Source organism: Mustela nivalis (assembly GCF_964662115.1).
Source record: "Mustela nivalis genome assembly, chromosome: 3".
Classification (NCBI taxonomy): domain Eukaryota; kingdom Metazoa; phylum Chordata; class Mammalia; order Carnivora; family Mustelidae; genus Mustela; species Mustela nivalis.
Window position 1 is genome coordinate 96,181,199 of NC_139022.1, and position 7,853 is coordinate 96,189,051.

A 7,853-nucleotide genomic window follows, 5' to 3' on the forward strand; every position below is an offset into this window, starting at 1 on the left:
CCTAGGCATCTCCAAAACTCTCTTTTATACAGACTGTAGAGGAGGAGTTAAGATGGCAGAACATCAGGTAGCCCCTAAGCATCCGGCGTCTTGTCCCTTGAGCACAGTAGATAAATACCAAATTATTCTGAACACCCAAAAAATCGTTCTGAAGACAGTACAAACTGCACAACTAGAGTTAGAAACAAAAGCCACATCATCGAAGCCAGAAACTGTGGAGAGTTGACCTATGGGAGAAAAGAGCTATGGGTGCTGCAGAGGGGAGGGAGCCTTGATCAGAGATAGAGAAAGTGTGAAAGTGTGTACAGGAGATCGCACTAGGGATACTCTACCCCAAAACTACTGCCTGGGAAAAAGAGAGGAACTGACTACTGCAAGTGTCGCGGCTGGCGCGACAAATCGACCAGGAACATGAGGGTAAGAGGATGGTGAAAAGAAATTAAGAGACAAAGAGATGGGGGCAGGAGGGACACGGAGGAGGATGTCCAACAATGCCAATTTTATTCCACATCTTACAAGCATTTATAAGGCAGACCACAATAGAAGGAGTAACCGCAAGTTCCTATAACAAGTTTTACATTAACTACAAACAAATCTCCTGATGCAGGGTAGTCATGGCTAATGCCATTAGCTACTATTGATACAAGAAGTTACAATCAACCAGGGAGTGGATTATGGGAAGTACAGGAACAACAAGGACCAACTAAGAATTTATGACCCTGACTACATTGCGTGTGGGAAGTCACGTAGGCGAGTGCAAGACACATAGCACAGACCCTTTCTCAGTGCTACTCAACCTTTCCTGTCCGTAACCCTTTATTAAGACATTTGGACTTAAAGGGAGACACAAGTCAGGGCCTGGTTTGATCCTCCTCATCTCAAGCCTTATTGTGGCCTCCAACGTGCAAGTTTTTATAAGCAGTGAAGAGCAAAGTCTGAAGCTCTGCCATATCAGGGTGGTGCCTGGTAGGTTTAGTGGCATTCCAGTGCGGAAGATGGGTAGAAACCCAGGAGTGGGCAGCCAGGTGAATCACACGGGCATAAAGATTTCCCCTTCCTGGAGTGCATTTGGGAGCACTGGAATGGCCCCTCTGGGGACAGAACAACTGGTGGTGCCAAAGTGTCAACCTGTTCCATAGCACAGGAATTTAGGCACCTTGGTGCTGGCTTTTTGCTGTGCTTTACCATAAATTATGAACCACTACATGGTCATGTGACCATCTTCTGAGATGCTCTCACCACAGCGTAGCAAGACCCTCCCACAAAGGATCAGTGCTTGTCCATGCTACCAGATCCCCCAAATTTGGGGAGTTTTGAAAACCAGCTTCATTCAACACAGGAGAACTATGCTGCCTGGCCAGGCACATAGCTCAGACACAAATAGGATGAAAGCAGGGATCTGAAGGAAGCTGGAGACACTAGAGGGGTGACTGTTTGCTCTTCTGTGAGGGCTTTCTGAAGAGTGGTAGGTGTGAACTCCTTACTCCAAGAAGGAGAGAGCAGGCCAAGACCATTTCCCCCCACTTATCAGCACTGACCAACTTCAGTGAGCAACAAAGTGCCACCCAGTGGAGGCTGGAGCCACTTACACCAAGTCTGGCCACCCTGAGCCCTGCAGGTCCATCTTTACTAGGACAAGTCAGCCTGAGAATCCGCACAGCAGGACCCTCCCCCTGAAGATCAGCACAAACTCCTTACTTGCACCACTTACTGATCATAGAGTGCTGCAAAGCTTCACCTCTAGGGGAAATAGGACCTCGCATTTTTTTTCCCCCTTTTGGATCTAGCTTCTTCTAACAAGCAGACTGAAACACATCTCATTCAAAACTGCCACACAGCAGACAAGGTCCAAACACATCCCCCACCCCACCCACAGCAGGCAAGGAGCAACTCTGCAAACACAGCAGCAGAGTGCACACCCTGAAACACCTCCGGAAGCACCAGGCCCCAGACAGTATTGGACCTCTTCCTAATAGAGCCATTACTCTCAGGAGAACTATAACAGACTTTACACACACACACACACACACACACACACACACACACACACACACAAACACAGTGACCTAGACAAAATAACAAGAGGGAGGAATTGACCCCAAAAGAAAAAAAGGGAGTAAGTAATAGCCAGGGATTTTATCAATAAGTAAAATGCCTGAACCAGAATTTGAAATGACAATAATAAAGAAACTAGCTGCACTTGAGAAAAGCATAGAAGACTCTAGAGAATCCCTACTGCAGAGATAAAAGAACTCAAAACTCGTCAGGCTGAGATAAAAAAGGCTATAGATGGGATGCAAAGCCAACTGGATGCAATAACAAAGATGACGGATGAAACAGAAGAACAAGTCAATGATCTAGAAGGTAAAATTATGGAAAATAATAAAGCTTAAAAAAAAAAGAGGGCAAAAAACACTTTGGATCATGAATGTATACCTAAGAAACTCAGCGATTCCTTAAAAAGTAGTAACATTCATATCATAGGAGTCCCAGAAAAAGAAGAGAAAAAGAAGCAAAAGACTTATTTGAGTAAATTATAGCTGAAAACTCCCTAATCTGGAAAAGAAAACAGATACCAAAATCCATGAAGCACAGAACACTCCCATTAAATTTAACTAAAGCAGGCCATCACCAATATACATTATCGTCAAAATCACAAAATTTGCAGAGACAAGGAAAGAATCCTGAAAGCAAGGGGAAAAAATCCTAACCTGCAATGGAAGACACATCAGGTTTGCAGCATAACTGTTCACAAATTGTTTGTTACCATTAAATCAGCCCTGCGAGAAATATTAAAGGGGACTCTTTGAGTGGGGAAAGAAAAGACCAAAAGCAAAAAGGACCGCAAAGGAACAGAGAACACCCCCAGAAATACCAACTTTATAAGTAACACAAAGGCACTAAAATCTTATCAATAATCACTTTGAATGTAAATGGACTAAATGCTCCAATCCAAAAACATAGGGTATCCTACTAGGTTAAAAAACAAGACCCATCTATATACTGCCTACAAGAGGCTGATTTTAGACCCAAAGACCTGCATATTGAAAGTGAGATAATGGAGAACCATCCATCATGCTAATGGATGTAGAAAGAAAGGCAGAGTAGCCATACTTGTATCAGACAAGTTAGATTTTAAACCAAAGACTGTAGCAAGAGATGAAAAGGGCATTATATCATAATTAAGGGATCAATCAAAATTTAACAATTTTAAGTATGTCCCTAACTTTGGAGCACCCAAATATATAAATCACTTAATAACCAACATAAAAGAACTCACTGATAATAACACAATAATAGCAGGGGAACTTAACACCCCACTTACAACAACGGACAGATCATCTAAGTAGAAAATCAACAAGGAAACAATGGCTTTGAAGGGCACACTGAACCAGATGGACTTAATAGATAAGTGCAAAACATGTCATCCTAAAGCAGCAGAATACACTTTTTGTTTTGTTTTGGTTTTGAGGGCACAGGGAACATTCTCCAGAATTGATCAAATACTGGGACTAAAATCAGGTCTTGACAAGTAAAAAAAGATTAAGATCACACCAGGAATACTCTCAGACTGCAATGCTATGAGACTTGAAATCAACCACAAGTAAAAATTTGAGAAGACCACAAATACACGGAAGTTTAAAAACATTCTACTAAAGAATGAGTGGGTTAACGAGGAAATTAAAGAAGAAATAAAAATACATGGAAGCAAATGAAAATGAAAACATAACAATGAGGTACTCTGCAAACTATAGAACACTGATGAAAGAAACTGAAGGTGACACACACACACAAAAAAAATGGAAAGACATTCCACGCTTATGGATTGCAAGAACTCTGTTAAAAAAATATCTATAGTAGAGGGGAGGAGTCAAGATGGCGGAGAAGTAGCAGGCTGAGACTACTTCAGCTAGCCGGAGATCAGCTAGATAGCTTATCTAAAGATTGCAAACACCTGAAAATCCATCGGCAGATCGAAGAGAAGAAGAACAGCAATTCTGGAAACAGAAAAACAACCACCTTCTCAAAGGTAGGACCGGAGGAGAAGTGAATCCAAAGCGACGGGAAGATAGACCCCGGGGGGAGGGGCCGGCTCCCGGCAAGCGGCGGAGCAACGCCCACAAAATCAGGACTTTTTTTTTTTTTTTTTAATAAAAAAAATTGTATTTACTTAGAAGCATTCAGAATGTCAACAAAACAGCTGCAACTTTTTTTTTTTTTTGCAATTACAGAGTGGTATTCAGTTAACAGAACAACAATTATTTCGTAGAAGCTGCATCAGAGACAACTGAAGATGAAAAACTACCATCCCCATATATAACTAATTTGTGCTGTGCACCAACAAGAACCTGCTTTAAGTTTCCATGCCAATTTACAACCCCCATACTGTACCAGGCAAGGTTAGTGGCTATTGAAAATACCACCAGGACAGGGCTATCTAAAGACACATTCGGTAGTGTGTTAACTATACAAAAAAAGACACTGTACAGTTTAAAAACAAATCTTACACAGCCTTACATTTCAATTTTTTTCTTTAAAAGGAGTGAGTTGTGTACAGGGGGGTTAAATGCTTTATAGACAAGAAAAAAAAACTGCGCTAGAACCAACTTATTCATCATCATCATCTTCTTCTTCATCTTCATCTTCTTCATCTTCCTCCTCCTCCTCATCCTCTTCATCTTCCTCATCCTCCTCCTCTTCCTTCTTTTTCTTGCTCTTTTCAGCCTTGACGACTCCCTTTTTTGCCGCATCAGGCTTTCCTTTAGCTCGGTATGCAGCAATATCCTTTTCATATTTTTCCTTCAGCTTAGCAGCCTTCTTTTCGTAAGGCTGCTTGTCATCTGCAGCAGTGTTATTCCACATTTCTCCCAGTTTCTTTGCAACATCACCAATGGATAGGCCTGGATGTTCTCCTTTGATTTTTGGGCGATACTCAGAACAAAACAAGAAAAAGGCCGAAGGAGGCCTCTTGGGTGCATTGGGATCCTTGAACTTCTTTTTTGTTTCCCCTTTAGGGGGAATAATATAAGTTTTCATTTCTCTTTCATAACGGGCCTTGTCAGCCTTTGCCATGTCTTCAAATTTTCCTTTCTCTTTAGCAGACATGGTCTTCCACCTTTCTGAGCACTTCTTAGAAAACTCTGAGAAGTTGACTGAAGCATCTGGGTGCTTCTTCTTGTGCTCCTCCCGGCAAGTTTGCACAAAGAATGCATATGATGACATTTTGCCTCTCGGCTTCTTAGGATCTCCTTTGCCCATGGTTAATTATTTTCCTCAGCGAGGCACAGAGTCGCCCAGTGCCCGTCTGGCTCTCACTTTCCCCGGCGCTGTCTCTCCAAAATCAGGACTTTTAAAAGTCTGTTCCGCTGAGGGACATCGCTCCAGAGGCTAAACCGGGGCGAAGCCCCACCTCAGGTCCCGCAGGGTCACAGAAGGATCGGGGGTGTCTGAGTGTCGCAGAGTTTGCGGGTATTGGAACGGGAAAGCCGGCTACAGAGACAGAGCCGACAGTAAGCTCGCAGCTCGGTGTTACCTTGAACCGGTCGCAGGCTTGGTGAGCTCGGAGCGCGGCCGGAGGTCAGGCAGACGGGAGTAACTGGCGCTGTTCTCTGAGGGCGCACTGGGGAGTGGGGCCCTGGGCTCTCGGCTCCTCCGGGCCGGAGACCAGGAGGCCGCCATTTGTATTCCCGCCCTCCGGAACTCTACGGAAAGCGCTCAGGGAACAAAAGCTCCTGAAAGCAAACCCGAGGGGATTACTCACCCCGGCCCCGGGTAAGGGCGTTGCAATTCCGCCTGGGGCAAAGACACATGAGAATCACTACAACAGACCCCTCCCCCAGAAGATCAACAAGAAATCCAGCCGAGACCAAGTTCACCTAGCAAGGAGTGCGGTTTCAATACCAAGGAGAGCAGCAGAATTCCAGAGGAGGAGAAAGCAAAGCACGGAACTCATGGCTTTTTCCCTGTGACTTTTTTTAGTCTTGCAGTTAATTTAATTTTTTTCTTTTTCATTTTTTGTTTTTTTTCCTCGCCTTCTGGTAAATTTTTTTTTAACTTTTACCTTTTCCTTTTTTAACGTTTTTTAACTAGTTTATCCAATATATATATTTTTTATTTTTTATATTTTTCTTATTTGTTTTCTTTTTTTAAATTCTTCTCTTTTCTTTTTTTCTTTTTATTTTCTTTCTTCCTTTTTGAACCTCTTTTTATCCCCTTTCTCCCCCCTCACGATTTGGGACCTCTTCTAATTTGGTTAAAGCATATTTCCCTGGGGTTGTTGCCACCCTTTTAGTATTTTACGTGCCCCTTCATATACTCTAATCTGGACAAAATGACAAGACGGAAAAATTCAACACAAAAAAAAGAACAAGAGGCAGTACCGAAGGCTAGGGACCTAATCAATACAGACATTGGTAATATGTCAGATCTAGAGTTCAGAATGACAATTCTCAAGGTTCTAGCCGGGCTCAAAAAAGGCATGGAAGATATTAGAGAAACCCTCTCGAGAGATATAAAAGCCCTTTCTGGAGAAATAAAAGAACTAAAATCTAACCAAGTTGAAATCAAAAAAGCTATTAATGAGGTGCAATCAAAAATGGAGGCTCTCACTGCTAGGATAAATGAGGCAGAAGAAAGAATTAGTGATATAGAAGACCAAATGACAGAGAATAAAGAAGCTGAGCAAAAGAGGGACAAACAGCTACTGGACCACGAGGGGAGAATTCGAGAGATAAGTGACACCATAAGACGAAACAACATTAGAATAATTGGGATTCCAGAAGAAGAAGAAAGAGAGAGAGGAGCAGAAGGTATACTAGAGAGAATTATTGGGGAGAATTTCCCCAATATGGCAAAGGGAACGAGCATCAAAATTCACGAGGTTGAGAGAACACCCCTCAAAATCAATAAGAATAGGCCCACACGCCGTCACCTAATAGTAAAATTTACAAGTCTCAGTGACAAAGAGAAAATCCTGAAAGCAGCCCGGGAAAAGAAGTCTGTAACATACAATGGTAAAAATATTAGATTGGCAGCTGACTTATCCACAGAGACCTGGCAGGCCAGAAAGAGCTGGCATGATATTTTCAGAGCACTAAATGAGAAAAACATGCAGCCCAGAATACTATATCCAGCTAGGCTATCATTGAAAATAGAAGGAGAGATTAAAAGCTTCCAGGAAAAACAACAACTGAAAGAATTTGCAAACACCAAACCAGCTCTACAGGAAATCTTCAAAGGGGTCCTCTAAGCAAAGAGAGAGCCTACAAGTGGTAGATCAGAAAGGAACAGAGACCATATACAGTAACAGTCACCTTACAGGCAATACAATGGCACTAAATCCATATCTCTCAATAGTTACCCTGAATGTTAATGGGCTTAATGCCCCTGTCAAAAGACACAGGGTATCAGAATGGATAAAAAAACAAAACCCATCTATATGTTGCCTCCAAGAAACTCATTTTAAGCCCGACGACACCTCCAGATTTAAAGTGAGGGGGTGGAAAAGAATTTACCATGCTAATGGACATCAGAAGAAAGAAGGAGTGGCAATCCTTATATCAGATCAATTAGATTTTAAGCCAAAGACTATAATAAGAGATGAGGAAGGACACTATATCATACTCAAAGGGTGTGTCCAACAAGAAGATTTAACAATTTTAAATATCTATGCCCCCAACGTGGGAGCAGCCAACTATATAAACCAATTAATAACAAAATCAAAGAAACACATCAACAATAATACAATAATAGTAGGGGACTTTAACACTCCCCTCACTGAAATGGACAGATCATCCAAGCAAAAGATCAGCAAGGAAATAAAGGCCTTAAATGACACACTGGACCAGATGGAC

At 42.2% G+C, this 7,853-nt stretch overlaps 1 pseudogene across 1 annotated transcript; it reads right to left on the reverse strand.

The window, feature by feature from the left end:
• Positions 1-4,514: 4,514 nt before the first annotated feature.
• On the reverse strand, positions 4,515-5,336 carry LOC309862287 (high mobility group protein B1 pseudogene; annotated as a pseudogene). Its single transcript has one exon. The product of its transcript is annotated as a high mobility group protein B1 pseudogene (transcript).
• Positions 5,337-7,853: the final 2,517 nt, after the last annotated feature.